The following is a 19,624-nucleotide window of genomic DNA, read 5'->3' as shown; positions in this document are numbered from 1 at the left end:
TTTAGTTTATATATGATTATACTTTTGGTTTGATATTTATTTAACCTAATTAACCAAATTATAATTATTATTAGAAAGAAATTGAAAAATCATGGGAGTTTCAAATGAATGTGGTGAAAGGAAAAATGAATGAGAGTTTCAAATGAATGTGGTGAAAGGAAAAATATTTATTTTATAAGTATATAATGACTAGACGTATACTCGCGCGTTGCGCATATTAATATAATGTGATAAGATAGATGATTTGCATCTCAAAACTGCTTTACCTTCGTATTCCAATTGCATATAAATATAATTAAATATATTTTTCAACATTCTACTACTTTTATTTATTGTTAGAATTAGACTGAATATAACTTATTTAACCATTTTTTTTATCAATCTTGATAAATATTTGTTTAAATATTATCCATATCACCTATATAATATATGATCAATAACATGTATCTATCTAATTACATTAGTGATTCCACCACAACATATAAAAAAAGAAATAACATATTTCAAACTTACAAATTAAGAGTTCTAACATAATAACATATCTAATTTACATTAATGATTTCACTACAACATAAAAAAATTAATATATAACAAAACGTACAAATTAAGAGTTCTAACATAATAACATATCTAATTCACATTAATGATTCTACCGAAACATATTAAAAAGAATTAATATATAACAAATTTACAAAATAAAAGTTCAAACACAATAACATGTCTTCAAAAGTGGTAAAAAGACCTCGTATATTTATATAACATGTGATCAATAATATATAGATTAAAAATTCTAACATAATAACATGTCTTAAAAATTTATAAAAAGACCTCAAATATTTATATAACATGTGATCAATAACATGTATATGATCTAATTTATATTAATGATACACTCACAACATATAAAAAAAAAAAGAATGATTATATAACAAACTTACAAATTAAAAGTTTTAACAACCAACACAAAACCTTTATAACTTTTTTGCTTTGTGAATTTTATATGTGATTTGTATGTGTCTCTTGTCTAAAGATTGATCTTTTTATAGTAAATTTTGTGTTAAGTGTTATTAAACATAATATATAAGTTATAAAACCTTTGAGTGATATCATTATTAAGAAGGCTTTTAGATGGTATTATTTAAAAGATGGAGGTTTCAAATGAATATGAGTTGAGTAAAAATGTTTCTTTTATAAGATACTAGGCGAATGCCTGCGCGTTGCACAGAAACACCTATGTAGTTAAAGTCTTTACAAATATATGTTTTTTTAAATATAATAATAACATTCTTGTTAAATTTGATATAATAATTCGTATACTAAATTGATATAATATATTGATTATTTTGAATTATATGATAATATATACATTAATTATAATTGCCTAATCTCAATCGTTTGAATGACTTCTACCCGCAAGTTACACATGAATAAAATTAAATATAATATACGGTTTAATGTTATTTATGGTTGTTAGTGTTAATTATTTTTTTAATGTTTTAATTTCTATCATTAAAATTATTTAAAAAATTAAACATTGTTTTTTGATTTTAAAGGTAACAATATAATAATTTATATAGAGTTATTTTTAACTATTATTATTGTAAGTTATTGTAAGCTACTTATTTGAAAACTTTTAACGATTATAAAAATATCTTTAGGAAAAGTTTTAGTTAAATTGAGATTACAATTTAGTTTTTGCATTTATCACTATAATTTATCACTTTTAACTAATTACAAAATATTTTTTGGTTTTTTAAGTGGTACTGAAATTTATATTTAAGTTGACACTGTAATGTTATATTTAAATTAATAATTTAAGTATTTTTTCCAAATTGTTCAAAAGTTTAGCTTTAAACTTATAATGGTTTAAATACAACAACATTTTAAATCTAATAAATTAGGTAATAATATGTTAAAAGTTAAAGACATAACTTTATAAGTAGAAGTAAAGATATTATTTTAAAATTGAAATTTAGTTTATTTATGATTACACTTTAGGTTTGATATTTATTTAACCTTATTAACCAACTTATAATCATTATTAGCAAGATACTATAATTTATCACTTTTAACTATTTACAAATATTTTTTACGTTGTTTAAGTTAAACTAAAATTTATATTTAAGTTGACCCTGTAATGTTATACTTAAATTAGTAATTTAAATATTTTATACAAATTGTTCCAAAATTGTATCTTTAAAATTATAATGGTTTACATCCAACAATATATTAAAACTAATAAATTAAGTATAATATGTTAAAAGTTAACAAACATAACTTTATAAGTAGAAGTAAAGATATTATTTTAATATTGAAATTTAGTTTATATATGATTACACTTTAGGTTTGATATTTATTTAACCTTATTAAACAACTTATAATTATTATTAGATAGAAATTGAAAAGTCATGGTAGTTTCAAATGAATGTGGTGAAAGGAAAAATGTTTCTTTTATAAGTATATAATGATGATAATGATACTAGTCGAATCCCCGTGCGTTACACGTGAATATAATTATTTAATTAAAATAATAACATTTAACAAATTGTGAATTAATATCTATACATGTAAAACCAATGTCAATAGGAAAACAAACTCTATATTAACATATTAGTTTTATTAATTTTAATAAATTTATATCATTAGTTATTTTCACTATTAATTCATGCTTTTATAAACCGTTTTACGTTGTGTAAATTATATATCAACCATATATTGATTTCTATGTATAAAAAAACAAAGTAGTATGAAAAAAATAAATACTATAACTTTTAATGATTTTATAGAACGTTTTAAGTTGTGGAAATTATATATAAAACGTTTGTCGATTTATATATAAAACAAATAACAAATACTATGAAAAACACTATAGCTTTTAATAAAATAAAAAAATACTACAACATTATAATATTTACATCAAATAAAACTTATTAAACACTTATAAATCATTCAGAATGAATATTTAGAAATCAACATACATTTGATATATAGAAACATTGTTATAAAAAATGTGTTGAATTAACCAATAATGCGACAAACCTTATTTTTTTTTTTCAACTCTTTCATTTTGAATCACAAATCTTTTCAAACATATGATTGTTTTAATCAAAACTTACTTATATACTACTAATATAGCAACAATGTGTATAATAAATAAATGGAAAGTAAAAAAGCATTGCACATTAATAACCATAAGTTTAAAAAACTTTTGAATGTAGTGGAAAATGTAAAGGTAAATTACATTAAATTTGAAATCATAACTACATTTAAATAAAAAAAACTATTGAATTGTAGTGGGAGTTTTAAACTCTTGATTTGTGCCCAATAATGTAATATAAATATTAACAATTATATGTTATAAAAACAATATTATAAATATTTATCATTGAAATAATAATTTTTATACTAAGTTGTAACTAATTAATAATTTTAAGCATACAATAAGAAAGATATAAAAAGTTGTGTTTGAATCAAATTGAATTAAATTTTTGATTTAAAATTATTTTAAATAGTTTATTTGAATATTTTATATTTCCATTATTATTATTATTATTATTATTATTATTATTATTATTATTATTTTAAATAACAATAATTTTTTAATATAATATAATATATTCTTTAGTTTTACGTTATTTTAAACAATTATTACTTTTTACTAATTAAAAACTACTTGTTTGAAGTTTTTTATTATTATATTTACAAAGAACTATCATACTTTTTTTATTGTACTTTCATTTTTTTCCTTAAAGCTATGAAATATTAGAAAAGAATGAACGGTCCAAATAAAATGGTGATTTGAATTTTAAAATTATAATAATTTTTATGTACCGCGACCAATCTTAAACAAAAATATGTTAAGAGTAGGTTAGAGAGGAAAAGTGTTACACTTGAGGTATAATTTTATCACTTATATTTTTTTATGAAAATATTAATATTTTATTTATTTTACTTTTCCTTTACGATAAAGAACGAATAGGGAAAATGGAATTTGACAAATGTAATAAGATAATTTGTTTTTATTACTATAAAAACATTTAAAGTTGGGTACATCCATATAAGGTTTGGTAGAACATAATGAATACATTTGTATAACACACATAATTATTAGTTTTCAACAATAAAGACATATAATATTAAAAATCATTCGTTCTAATTTGTCATTATCACCAACAATTTTGAATAATAAGTGTAAACTCCTTTCATCAAAATCAATTATAAAAATCTTCATCGATGTTATTTACAACAAAATAAGCAATAGAAACTAACATAATATATACATAGCATAAAATACATGTTGAATAATGTTCTCTTGTACTTAAAATATATTTTCTTAACATAAAAAAGAGAGAGACAACATAACGATACATACATGCTAACAAAGTTAATTTCTCTAACTGATAAATAGCTTGATGATTGATTTACCAAAAGCTCATGAGAAGTAATTATCAATCTCACTTCATCATCCTATGATTATAGAAAGATGCATAACACATAAACTTAAAAAATGATCTCAAGTATACCTTTACAAACATACCTAAATTTGAACATTGGTTAATATCTAAAACTTTACATGCACCCAATTTGAGTTTACATGAATCTATATTTGGAAAAGTTGCAATTGCTTTCTTATATCCTTGGAACCAATCACATAACTCTTCAAACCCTACAAATATAATCTATCATTTGTGCTGACATACATGCAATATGTAATCTACAAATTTCTTATGTAGACTAAATATTTCATTTAACTCATCAATTAAATAGCATGATTTGAAGAGTTTTAAGAGTTACAAATCATAATATTTCAATTAATCATAAATTAATTTGTATAAGTTGAATAGTCTTGGGAGTTTCAAATGCATGAGGTTCAAGAAAAAATGGTCTTGGGAGTTTCAAATGCATGAAGTTCAAGAAAAAAATGCTAGCTTTATAAGATATATATAGATAGGGTGAGGTTCAATAGAGAACCATAATTAACCAAGAAACCAAGGAACCAATATTTTTTTCAACTTTTAGAACTTATTTTTTATCAAAAAAAAAAAAAACTAAAAATACAGAAATTCATAACTTTTTATCCTTTTTCCAATGATATCAAATTCGAATTTTTTTTTACGTCAAATTCACAATGTGAATCTTTGAAAATTCACAATGTGAATCCGGATTCACATGGTGAATCCGGATTCACACGGTGAATCCGGATTCACATGGTGAATCCGGATTCACACGGTGAATCCGAAAAATATTTTTTACATTCACAATGTTAATATATGAATTTAGATATTTTTAGATTTTTTTTTCGATAAAGAATAAGCTCTAGAAATTGAAAAAAAGATTTGGTTTCTTGAAGAACCAATAATTATGGTTCTCTATTGAACTTTTCCCTATATAGATATATAGATATAGATAATTATAAAATTCTTCATTTCTGTTTTATTTTTGACAAAATATCATCTATAATTTATCAATAAACCTTAAATTTTTTATATATTTTGGATTTTTGCCTAGTGATTGTAGTTCATAAATTTGTTAACTGGTATATTACATTACAATTCAACGGATAGCCGTTTAAATATATGAATTGATTCATATATGATAATTTTTCTACGTACATAATAATTTATGATTTATAAAGTTTATACAATATGATATTTTAAAACAAAAATTATTATATATGAAGAAAATTATTATATAGGAATCATTAAAGTGAAATAAACAAAAACTAAATCACAAATTCGAGAAAAATATAGAGACAAGAAGTTGAATTTGGAGGAAAGTATATACGTTTGTGGGGCAAACGCCATATTGAAGCAAAGATTATGACCCCACAACGCACGATTTTTGAATTCTAAAACTAAAAACAAACACAAACTACCTTTGCTTTTAATGTACTTCGGTAATGTTCTTATTTATCAATAATTTAATATTATTAATAGATTTGATTTCATTATCTCTTGTGTTTTGGTCCTACATATGAAAATAGTTTTTTTCGGAGACCATATCGTTTCGTTTAAATATACAAATTTACTCCGTTCTATAAACAAATATTTTCCATGAATTAGGTGATAAAATGAATGATTTTTTCGAGAACAGCTAAATCATACACTTATTTTTCTTATTTTTCTACTTCTACATCTTTGGTTTCAAGTTTGATTACACCCGACAAATTGACACATGTTTTAGTGTATTGGTTTTGTAAATTCGTGTTTCGTTTTTTACAAAGGTCAGTCACAAATTCACTCGTTTAAACACATATAAGACACATATAGTTTTCGTGTGACATGCAACACGTGTACGACACGTATAAGACACGTGTAAGACATTGAGAATTGTAAGGTCACACTTTATGATCTGATGAGTCAAACTCTCCTACACACTGTCTATCAGCGTCAACGTCAACATATCAAGATTATCAACATCATCGCTTAATACAATTATTCTATGTAATCTTTTGTATATTAGGTAGTGATATAGATAAATATAGAATAGATAGCAGATCCGATATCTTTGTTATGAAGATCAGTTCTTAGTATAGATAAGATACAATCCCTTCAATCAAGGGATACACTTGTATAGATTAGTATATATTGAACATTAGGGTGAAACCCTAATGTTAACACAACTTGGTGCCATAATCGTCTTTGTGACAACCCGTCTTCTTGGTGAAGACAAACCCTTTCTTGGTGAAAGAACAATTTGGAGAACTCCTTGTGTTATTTACAATCTGTTCTTTGTTTTTCATAGATTAGTTTACTTTTGTTATTTATCCTTGAAGTGTATCCGATCAAATCAAAACCTTCAATTGGCATCAGAGCAGGTTTTTGATACACTCAAGTAATCATGTCGTCTTCCAATTATCCAAAATCCTTTGGTCTCAACAAAATTCCTCCATTCGATGAACACAACTTTGCTATATGGAAAACAAAGGCCATGGTTGTTCTTGCACTATGGACTATGAGATGCGCAAGATTGTTGAAAAAGTCCTCATGTTCCTATGTATTAACCCATGGTAAATAATGCTCTCGTTGGTTCCTTGAAGCAAAATCCAGAAACAAGTTATGATGACGATGACAAGAGACTGCCCAGTCTTGATGTGAAAGCCACGACTGCGATTGGAAACTCTCTTCCTATCACGTGTATCATCTTGTATAGAATTATGAATCTGCTCAAGAGATGATGGAGACGCTGACATTGGCTTATGAAGGCACTGTAGAAGTCCAGGCCACAACCATCAACAACCTTAATCAGAGATATGAACACTTCTTTGCTCAAAAAGGTGAGTCGCTTACTCGAACCTTCAACAGGTTTAACTGCTTGGTTAATGATATGCGCAGACTGGGAATCGTCTAGCATTCATCTCAATTGGTTCTGAAGTTTCTTGACTATCACACGCACCAATCCATTCTTGCCCTTACATTCTTCTTAAAAGCTTTATGATTCAGCGTAATGTACCATACATTGATGAGAGCTTGACAAATATGTGCCGATGGGTATATCATTGTCCTTGATGTATTACATGCACCTACCCACTCTTTCCTTTTTTCTCCTAATAAAATTTATTTATAAGTCAGCGTATGAAACTGTTGGGTTTTGAGCACTATAACACTCCTATGGTGCACATGCAACCCTAAATGCTTTGGATCTATGTTTTCTCTAATTATACATGCATTTTGTTTTTCCAAAACATTCACCCAAGCTAGCATACAATTGGAGCTATACAATAAAACTTAGTTTGGATGCTTACCTCTTGAGTAGGGTAGAGTTCTTGACCTTTGAAAGCTTGAGCACCTCAAGTGTGATGCCTCTAATGGTTCACAAACACCAATATGAAAAAGGATGACTTAAGAGAATAAGATACTTATCTCAAAGAGAAGGTGAAACCAATTTTGGCTCATGAGGGTTCTATTTATAGTGTTGCACATGCTAGGGTTACACTTTGTAAACCCTAATACTCCATGACTTTCCACATTCTTATGCTCCATGGGTTTTACCTCCATGGACTATCCATGGATTAACTTATTGGTTTAGCCCATCTAAATAATCATGGATCATTAGCCCACACTACAAGAATCATTGATTTACATAATCAATCCCTATATATTTAGTTAGTCTCTTTTGACCACAAAATTAATTCCAAATTAATTCTTGATCAATACTAATTAAATAATCTCATATTAATATACTATACTTGTAATATATTAATAAACCATAAATAACCTTATTCTCACAATCCATCCTATCAAATTTCACTGGTGAAGGCAACCCAAAAGGACCATGCTACAATCGGGTCAAGTACATACCAGTTATAGTTATGGGCTTAGACACCAAATCCAACAGAATCCCACTTAGATAATTCTAATAACTATTACTGCTAATGCACTTCAGGATCCGACTTAGCAATCGTAAGCTTTCAAAAGCCGTTGTCGAACTCTAACCTAGTCAGTAACGCGTCCTTCAGATAAGGGATCATATACTCCTCTGTTCTCAAGATATCTATGCGGACAAATACATGAAACATAGACATACTTATTGTCCTGCAATTTGTTTCCCGATTTCTGATTCGTCTGACATAGAACATAACTGAACACATCAATTTAGTTCTGACCGGGCCCGACACATAGTCAAAACAGAATCATCGAGGGGCTCAAGATATCGCTTTTACTCCTCTTAGGATAAAAGGAACAGATAAACTTTAACATTATATGCTTGTACTAACTACTCATCAAATCATGCACAACAACACGTTTTATAACATCAAGTTACTGATGCATTTTCATGCCATCAATGCACAACCAACTCGTAGTCAACAACTCATATATCTTGGTTTGAAGATTATATGATATTATCGTCTCACAATCACTCGTGATAAATTCCATGAAGTGATTCAGGTGAGCGCGGGTTAAATCTAATACTCAAATCTTATTTCAGGAGCATTCATGAATGGTGTAGCACACTTTTGCTATGTCTAACGCCTTAGACAATCTACAAGCCAACTCATGACAATCTTATTTCATACTTACTTCCAACGTATGATCGACTGTGGATAGTTTGAATAATTTTATTATTCGGGAAGTCAAAACATGAAAAATTAAACACAAGAATAATACTAATCCTATATGGCCCCAAAACTTTTGAGTGTAAATAAAACACCTTTTATTTAATCACCATATTGATTACACATTATTCATTGTATAATGTTTCGATTTATCAACTTAATACTTGATTTAAAACAATAGTTATCCCATGCTCCAAGCATGCACACTATGTTTACCTACGGTCCTTACTTTGTGAAATAGATCAATTGTAAACATTTCCAACGATACTCATTTCACAATTCTAAATCCTTATCGTAAGTGTAAGAATACCAAGTTCTTGCCACTTACTGTAATTTGTTAGATTCTAAACTTATATGCAGTGATCCTTTTGTAATGACTATGAACAAAAGTCACAGAGACTTTTTCAATTGCAAAACTTTCCATTGGAGATTGTTACAAGACAATTCCATAGATCCGAAGTCTCATATTCAAAGCACATTCCTTTGAACATCCTTCTTGTATAAAAGTTTCTAACTTTCTCATGGATTCTTGATATCCAACTCCTATTATGGAAACATTTCCATATTTTCCATATGACAACTCATTGTTAATAGAATCCTGTCTATTCATAATAATGTCAATATGGTCCATCCATTACTATACTTCCAACTATCCATTAACAACCAATGTTTGGCGAACCTTGGATTGTTCTTAGCAGTTGTTTAATAGCTTTAGTCATATCCAGTTCTAGTCCTTTTCCCTCTTAATGCCCTAGGCATTTGGAAAATTATAATACATGAATATTATAGCATATACAATCGATCCTACACCCGAAGCATATGGGATACGATTCATAATGTCTTACATAAAGACATGATACTTGACCAGTCTTTTGCTATAATATTTCCATATATAGAATTTCCAATGTTGAAGCATTTCAACATGGTATTCATATAAATCCTTGACTAAATTTGATTAAAATATCAATCTAAACTTTTAGTATCGAAATGAAGTATATGTTCATCTCCCTTAATTATAGCAAAACAATTTTTTTTCAACCCTACAACTTTGCGAATTGAAAACTTCATTTTCTATAATTAAAATTGCTAACTTGCAACACTTACCATAATAATTATGCTCCCACTAGCATAACAATTATTTCTTTAATAGCATAACACTTATGCTCCCACTAGCTTTGACATGTACTCAGAAATAGCTGGACTTATAGAAATCAATACTTGTTGATTTTCTTACCAAAGTTCAGATTTCTGATACAAGATGCTTCGATAAGACTTTATCTAGGCTTCTAAAACTCATACACCTTTCCTTAGATAGCTCATATGTATGTCTAAACTATTCAGAACTTACAACAATAAGTTTCGAATGTTCAGACTATTTTCCATTTCTCACAATTCAAACTATGAAGAGGGATGCCGTAGTCATAATCGAATTTGAGAATGCAAATATCACAATTGCTAATTCTTTAAAATCTACTTAGTGAAAACGTTTCCTCACAATCATTTTCATGAATTGGAGAGAAACCTTATGACACTTAGATTTTTTAATGGTGTATGTGTTCCTATCCATGTGAATTTTTCATAACCATAATCTTAAGACAAGGTTAGTGACAAATCCAAAGTCATATGGACTGAACTTGTTTAATCTTAATTTCTTGCCACCCGGCAGCTCAAGGGCCTACCATTGCTTCCAGGTCGTTATGCAAACAATTGAGTACTCATAGAACTCACACGCATAGTAAACTTCAACTGGAATGGGCACAGAAACAAGAATATGTCAACACAATAGGTTACAAACCTCAAGTCGTGTGCTAATGATTAACAATAAGTTTACTCTTGATTAGTTCTTAAAAATTTTCAAGATCTTTAAGACTCCCACTGAGCTCTTGACATATAAGTTTCTCTCTGTCAAGAACATTACTTGACAAACAAATATTCAAGAGTTAGTGCGATTTCTTATCAAGACAAACACCTTTGACAATTTGTCTTCGTTGATCTTTGTTTTATCCAAAACATTACAACTTACAAATTTCAAATATACAAGAGTAGAAAACATTTTACTCTACATTTGCTGATATGTCACTCAATATACAATCTTGGAGTATGACTCTAAGATTTGATTTTGGAACGAAGTATGATTCATCTTAGTTGATTTAACCATTTCAACAATTACTGATTCCTCTTATTAGCCAAACAAATGTACTAAGGCGTCCTTAGAGGATCAATTGTGATATGGTTTTCATAATCATTAAGATGAACATAAAACACGATACTCAAGTACTCTCCCATCTTTTCAGATTGGAGAAACTTTTATCTTTTTGCCGAATTTGATTCTTCTTATTCGTTCTGCTATACATTGAAACTTTTTTCAATGACTCGGAATTATACTTAATCTTGTAAGCATAACCATATTTACAAACTTTAGTAAACCATAACGAATAGTCTTATCGTTCTTTGTGGTGGACCTGATCAGCGCACAATCAAGTATACCCGATCCCCTAGTCCTTCACTTAACTCACCTCTGTATGTGAACAAGGAATTAGTCCTAATTTCCCAAAGATGAAGGTTCTCATTCTTCATACAATACAATTTGCATGATCCCAAGTTTCTGTCCAATTGAAACTTGGGTGATGAGAATTTTTCATTATTTGGTAAATTTAGACACTACCACAAATGAAAGAATCAAATCCATATTGTTTAAAAATACAAACATCAATTTTCACATATGTCATTGCAAGGAAATATAAATAAGATAGAATTTCAAATTTTATTTATTTATAAAAGGTGCGGAAAAAACTTTTCCTTACAATGCAATTACAAATGAAAACTATGTTATTACAAATTTCTAAGCAATCTATCATAACTCCTAAGCAACAGCTCAAAAATCCGACCATCGAACCATGCGATTGAAATCCATCTCTTCGCGATCAGATACAACATGCTTTTTCTTTAAGCTTCCTTTGATCCTACAAAACATCAAAATGTAATCTTATCACATCATGTATTAAGAATCTACAAACAGGAACTTAATAGAGTTAGATAGTGGATTTACCTGAAGTAGAGTCAAACATTTTTGACTTTACCTTCTCTTAGATCTTTCAAGTATTCAGGGCAGCTTCTCAAATGGCAGTAGAAACAAGTGGACTCTTTGGCATTTCCACATGGAACTATCTCAGAACTGGCTTTTCTCTTATGGTCAAATCTTTTGACTATAGCCAATTCCACTCCCATAGGAGAAGGGATCTTTTCTAGAGTATCTATATCATTGCCTATGTTCATGTCAGCTTGGGAAGTAGATCTTCCAATCAAATTTGCTTGAACATTGCGCCAAATCATTTATGATTCAGTAGCAATAAGCAAATAGGTAAGATCAATAAGGGTCACGTCGCGGTCTGTCATGTAGTAGTCTTTAACAAACTGGCTATACGACTCGGGAAGTGACTGAAGAACCAAGTCAACAGCCAACTTCCTCGGGAAAAAGACACCCAACTCTCCCAGCTTGTCAATGTGTGACTTCATATCCAAGAAATGTGCACACACAGACCTTCCATCTTGGTGTTTAGTAGCCAATAGGGATTGAGTGACCTTGAACTTTTCAAGTCTTCGAACTTGTGGGTCATGGAGAATAATTGGAGGAGGTGGAGGAAGTGAAGTATGATATTGTGGAATATCATCTTCATGTGGAAAGCTTTTTCCAACAGATTCGGGAAGACCATAGTTGTCTGACCTAGACATCTATAAGGGAGAAATTCAAAATAGTTGATTTAAGTCCTTAATATAACACCCAAAACGAAATATTAAGGCTAGGACCCACCACAATATTTTACAATTGCGAAGAGGGATGCCGTAATCCAATTCTAAAATATTTGAAGGTAGGTAAATGACGATTTACCAATTTCCACCATGAAAAACGAAATAAATTATTAAGTTTTAATTGGATTGAAATTCGTAGATCCTTTGAGATTCATTGAACTTTTCAATGGCATGTATAAATCTCGATTATGCCCTTCAAGTTTGTGACTGGGATGCCGAGGATCACAAGCAAGGTGTGAATAACCATGCAAATTAGCTTGGTACACCCAATTTTACAAATCACCTAATCAATGTGCCGGTTAACCACATACGCTCCATTGATCTATGATTAACATCAAGCTACCCTTTGCCACGCACTGTCAGTCCCAGATTAGTGTGTCGGTTAACCACACATGCTCCACTAACGACTTAACAAGGTGCAAAGTGCAATTTCATGGATTAGCACCATTTTCACATTTTCCTAAAGTAACTAAGATTGGGAATTTAATAAAAGTTTAGTTACTTTATATTTATCATTATACTTTTAATGAGGGAGAATTAATGTCCTATCCTACCCGTTCGGCTAATGACCCTCCATCAGTCAAGGAAACGGTGGGTGAGAGTGGACACCCATTAAACTGCCATTTTATAGGCAGTAACCTTATACCCCCCTTATAGACCGACTTCGTGAATGAGGCCTACTAACGGTAAAACTGACTTGTCTTATACACATATATATATATATATATATATATATATATATATATATATATATATATATATATATATATTATTAAACTTATAATATTATAAAGTATAAGGTTTGAATTTTAACTTTTAAAACTCTAGGGTTTGGAATTAAAGTTTCATTAGCGAGACTTTACAAATTCCAAAACTTGAGGGCGAGTTTTGAAACTTGTCAAAACTCTTTAATTCTATAACTTATGAGTTTAATGTTGGTTTTATGAAAAGACTCTTGACTTTCTATAACTTGAGGACAAGTTATGGAGTTCATTAAAACATTTATGATAAGATTTTTCATGTTCCATGACTTGAGGACAAGTTATGGAACCCATTAAAGAACAATTAGATCAATTCTAACAAAGAAAATTATCACATAATTTTAATCATGATCAAAACTAACTCATAAGGAAAAACAATTCATATCAAATAAAACAAATAATTAACCCATTATCTTAATATTTGACAATTGTCCTTTCATTTTCATAACATATGAGTTTAATGTCATTTTAATGTATGTGACTTTCATTTTCCATAACTTGAGGAGAAGTTATGGAGGTCATTAAAATTCATTTAGATCATTTTTCTAACAATTAAAATTATCACATAATCTATGATCTAACTAAACTCATAATCAAGATAATTTCTAGTCAACAATTTGATAGCAATTTTGTTTATCATATAAAAACAACAATTATTTTAAAACTTTGACACTTATCTTGTGGTTGGATGAGTACAAGCACTACCATATCATAAAAAAACATTTCCAAAGATCCAAAACAGTTTGTGGTAGTGTTCCGAATCCAAACCAGGCCAAGAAACTCGAAATTCTGCAACCAGAGCCTGCTACTCGACGAGTGCATGAACTGGACTTGTCAAGTTACTCTTTTACTGAGTAGACTTGTCGAGTCAGTTCATGGACTCGGCGAGTTCAGCAGTCAGAGGCCAGAAATTCGACTTTCTCAGCTTTGCAAAATTAGTGAGCATCAAATATAATAGAAAACAATCCTAGGCTCTAATACCACTGTTAGATTTTGAGCACTATAACACTCCTATGGTGCATATGCAACCCTAAATGCTTTGGATTTATGTTTTCTCTAATTATACATGCATTTTGTTTTTCCAAAGCATTCACCCTAACTAGCATACAATTGGAGCTATATAATAAAACTTAGTTTGGATGCTTACCTCTTGAGTAGGGTAGAGTTCTTGACCTTTGAAAGCTTGAGCACCTCAAGTGTGATGCCTCTAATGGTTCACAAACACCAATATGCAAAAGGATAACTTAAGAGAATAAGCTACTTATCTCAATGAGAAGGTGTAACCGATTTTAGCTCATGAGGGTTCTATTTATAGTGTTGCACATGCTAGGGTTACACTTTGTAAACCCTAATGCTCCAAGAATTTCCACATTCTTATGCTCCATGGGTTTAACCTCCATGGACTATCCATGGATTAACTTATTGGTTTAGCCCATCTAAATAATCATGAATCATTAGCCCACACTACAAGAATCATTGATTTACATAATCAATCCCCATATATTTAATTAGTCTCTTTTGACCACAAAATTAATTCCAAATTAATTCTTGATCAATACTAATTAAATAATCTCATATTAATATACTATACTTGTAATATATTAATAAACCATAAATAACCTTATCCTCAAAATCCATCCTATCAAATTGCACTGGTGAAGGCAACCCAAAAGGACCATGCTACAATCGGGTCAAGTACATACCAGTTATAGTTATGAGCTTAGACACCAAATCCAACAGAAACCACACACTGATTTTCCAGACCCATTCTACCCTAAACAAGTATGTGAGTTTTACTATACATGCTCTGTTGACAATGATTCTCGAACCATCACTAGAACCACTGGAGGTGGTCAATATAGGGTTTCTATTGATGTAGAATGCTTTCAAACTACTCTTTGTCTTCCTCGTTTTGAATGTTACTCTGAAACTCCCTCTGAAGAAATTTGCAAGTCTGTTCGTGAAAAATTAGGGTATAATTTCAAATTTAAGGGTATCACTCATGATCCATACAAGAACACTCTTCGTCAGTGTTTTAATGTAGGATGGAAGTATTTGACTAGAGTTATTGTATAATGTTTCGGTCCAAGACAGGAAGTTTGGATCAACTGGATCTCTTTGAGAAAAGGATCTTGTTTTCTATCGTATACAAGAAAAGGGTGGATTTTGCTCAACTTTTTCTTGATCAAGTGATTGACTGCATCACTGTGAACAAGAAGCCATCGTATGTTCCTTATCCACGTTGACTTGGACTGATCTTATCACGTAAGGAAGGATATGTTGAATGTCATGGAGTTATCATTCCAATTCCTGCTCTTTCCTCAAATATTATAAATGTCGCTCCATCTGAAGGTGACTTTTCTATTACTGTGAGGATGAAAAAATGGATTAAAACATTGGGTTGAATCCTCAGACTCTGAAGAGGATGATGAGGATGACAATAAAGAAGACTTTTAGAATACTGAGGATGATTATGAAGAAAGTGCTAATAATAAAAAAGGGGCTGATGAAGAAGAAGACTCTGATAAAGATGAAAAAGAATCATCCACTGATAAGGGAGAAGACGTTGCTCAGGGAATGAACTCTCCTCCAAGGATGAACAAGCACATTAGATTTTCATCTACTTCTTCATCCACTCCCTCTGCAGATGTTGCTGCACAACGTGGATCATCCCCACCTTTCGTGGAAACTGCTGAAGCAATGATCCAATATGTATCAACATCTCCTTCTCCTCAAGCTAAGAATATTCCTTCTGTTCCAACTTCTACCAAGACTACTGCTTCTCATGAAGATAATAAGGAAGAATCCAACTCCAACTCTCAAACTGTTGTGCTTTCTCAACTCTCTTTAATTGTGCAGTTAACTCAGTCAATGGATAAAATGTTGACTAAAGTCGAAAGGGATGTAGCTATGATGAAGCGACTTATGGCTCTGGGTGATGATGATGATGATGATATGCTTGTTGATGACACTCTACCAAACTCTCCAGGTGATAACCCTACTCCACCTCCACCTCTATCTATGAATCCTCCTCCACCACATCCTCCACCATCTCATCCTCCTCCTCGCACTCCTTCACCACCTCCTAACTCTCCTCCCCAATCTGATGCTGCCAAAAAGGGGGAGAATAATCAAGGGTTTTCTGATCAGAAATGCAAATGGTGGTAATTTCATCAACTCCATCTCAGCCTGAGATGATGCCTAAAATTGGAAGGGTTGTAACTGACCTTCAAAAGGAAATTATTGTTGCTGATATTCTAGACGCTGATGCAACAAATGATGATTAGCCCATTTGTGACTCTGGTGATCAATTAGAGACTCATGACTATGATAGGTTTCTTGATCTTGGTTTCATGCCACAAGCTGTTGTGCATGTTGTTCCAATGAATGTTGTCTATCCCGATTCTTACTATAAGGGGGAGGTTCCTCAAGGAATTAATAGTGACATTGATTCCGACAATGATAAGCTCAATACTCGAAAGAGGAAGGCTTTCTTTTTAAGGGGAGCTCATGACGCTGAAGTTGGAAGTTCTGCTACTGGTGATTCTTCAGCACCCCCTCCTTCCAAGAAAAGCAAGAAAAGCAAACTCATTTTTGATCTAAATGAGTTAGCTACAAAATGGAGATTACCTATTGAGGAAGTTAGAGAAATCATGTTAGAGTAAAAAGGTACTATTAGTTAAAAGAAAGAAGCTAGAAAAGAAGAACGTATGGCTGCCAAACTCGTTTAAGTTCTTGCTTCCGCTGATAAAAGTCAAGAAAATTAATCTCTTCAATAATAATGTGGAGAAGAAACATAGAGTTTTAGACCTGAATGACCGGATAGACATGAAGAAGTTTGGTGACGTTCTGACTCGGAGAACAAAAGTTGATCCCATCATCAAAGTGATATGCACCAAACCCAAGAATGAGTCACTAAAGCTTCACTTGGTTAGAAAGAAGACTGAATATAATCATAAACCCTAGATAAAATCAAAAATCATAGATTGAAAACATACCATTAGTGTTATAATCATATTTTGCACTCTTGAATCCTCATATTTACTTCAGAAAGCTAGCACCAAAATTATAGTTGCCTCTAATGGCTCACACCCAAACCCTAGAAACTAAGGAGCAATTTAGGGATAGAGGAGAGGAATGAAATTTTCGGCTATGGATTTCTCAAGGAAGAGATGGCCGAAAGTTATACCTTACAGGTCTATTTATAGCTACTAGATATCTGGGATTAACCCTAATTTAAATATTAAAATATTCAGATTTAATCAGATATCCCTATCAGCTAAGGAGGCTTCCAGAACCCTTCTGATGGAGCTGAAAAACCGTCAATATGAGGAGGGTTCTAGAATGTCTCCTTTTCTCAACTATTGAATAATTGCAATCCGACCCTTGTACCTCTAATTAATTTTAATTAACCCAAAAATAATTTCTAGTTAATTGTGGTTAATCATAAATTAATTCTTATCAATTTCTAATTAATTTATTATTCATATAATAAATTAATAAATTATTTTTCTCTTCTTATATCATTCCAAACTATTTTTAGTTATGATGGCAACCCAAAAAGGACTTTGCTTTTATTCACAAGATTATACCAATTTAGTTATGAACTTAGACACTTAATCCAACATTCTTCCCCACTTGAATCATATTTTGTCCTTGAAATCTGTATCTACGAACAACTCTAGATAATGCCTCCGTATCTCCTCCTCCAGCTTCCATGTCCATTGTGAACCCTTACGGCCCTGTCATTGCACATTCACTAGGCCGAGCACGTTGTTGCACAAGATCTTTGACTTACTTTCCAAAATACCAACCAGGTTCTCTACATAGTTCACACACTCGTCGACCTATATATCATCCAAAGGAACAATATAAGTCTCGTTTGCTATCCATTTCCTCAACTGAGAGACATGAAAAATGATGTGAGTCTGAATGAGCTCCTCAGGCAAATCCAATCTATAAGCCACTCTACCCACGCGAGAAAGTATTTTTGATGGTACGATGAATCTAGTGACAACTTTCCCCTCTTTTAGAAGAGAATGACGCCTTTCTAAGGTGATACCCGCAACAATACCATGTCCCCAACGTAGAATTATATCTCGGACCGTCGCCTGTCAACATACCTCTGTTGGAGCATGTAAATGCTCTACAAATTATGAGTTGTATTATTTCCCTTTATTGTATTGTTGGAGCATGTAAGTTAGGTTGTATTATTTCCCTTTATTGTATTGTTGGTTTCAATCTCCCTATATATAGAGAGAGAGTTGGTCATTGTAAAAAAAGTGCACCAAAAATGTAGTTCTCTAGCTAGAGAGAGTGTGGTGGGATCTCTCCCACCAAGTGTTCTTGCATTGTCATATTTTATTACTCTCTTTTCTAGTAAAATTATAATAGTTCTCATCTTATTGTGTTCTTCATATTTTTATCATCGTTAAATCTCAAGATCATATTATTCCTCACAAACCGATCGTGAAAATGGGCAACAACAACTGGTATCAAAGTCGTACCTTGAAGGTTCAAGCAAGTAGTTCAAGGGAACGACTCCGGTTCGGTGTTTATCTTGAAGATTTGTTCGATTTTTGCAAGAATTTTCGGGTTCAAACCGGAAATTTTTATGATGAGTTTTTCTATTTTTAAGTGTTGATTCATGCTTGGAAGAATAAAAAAGTTGTTGATTGCTTGTTCATTTTTTTGCTGAGAAAATCAGGGTGTACACAGTGTTCTTATGATGCTGTTAAAGAAGAAGAAGAAAAAGGGAGAAGAAAATTTTTGTGGTCTTAAAAAAAATTGTTGAAGATCTGCTCCAAGCATTTTATTTATGCCTTGGAAATGAGACACAAATTTTGGGCTTATTATTGAAGAAAGTGGAGAATTTTCTATGAAGATCTTTGCCCAGCAACTTCATATGTTCATCATTAAAAGGTATGATATTCATGCCTTTGAGTTCTAAATGTTGTTGTGAATCCTTAGTTTAGAAGAGTTTGGACGTAATATGGTG

Source organism: Lactuca virosa, chromosome 1 (assembly GCF_052849685.1).
Source record: "Lactuca virosa cultivar CGN04683 chromosome 1, Lactuca_virosa_CGN04683_v6, whole genome shotgun sequence".
In the NCBI taxonomy this organism is placed as follows: Eukaryota; Viridiplantae; Streptophyta; class Magnoliopsida; order Asterales; family Asteraceae; genus Lactuca; species Lactuca virosa.
Note: the sequence above shows the minus strand (reverse complement) of the source record.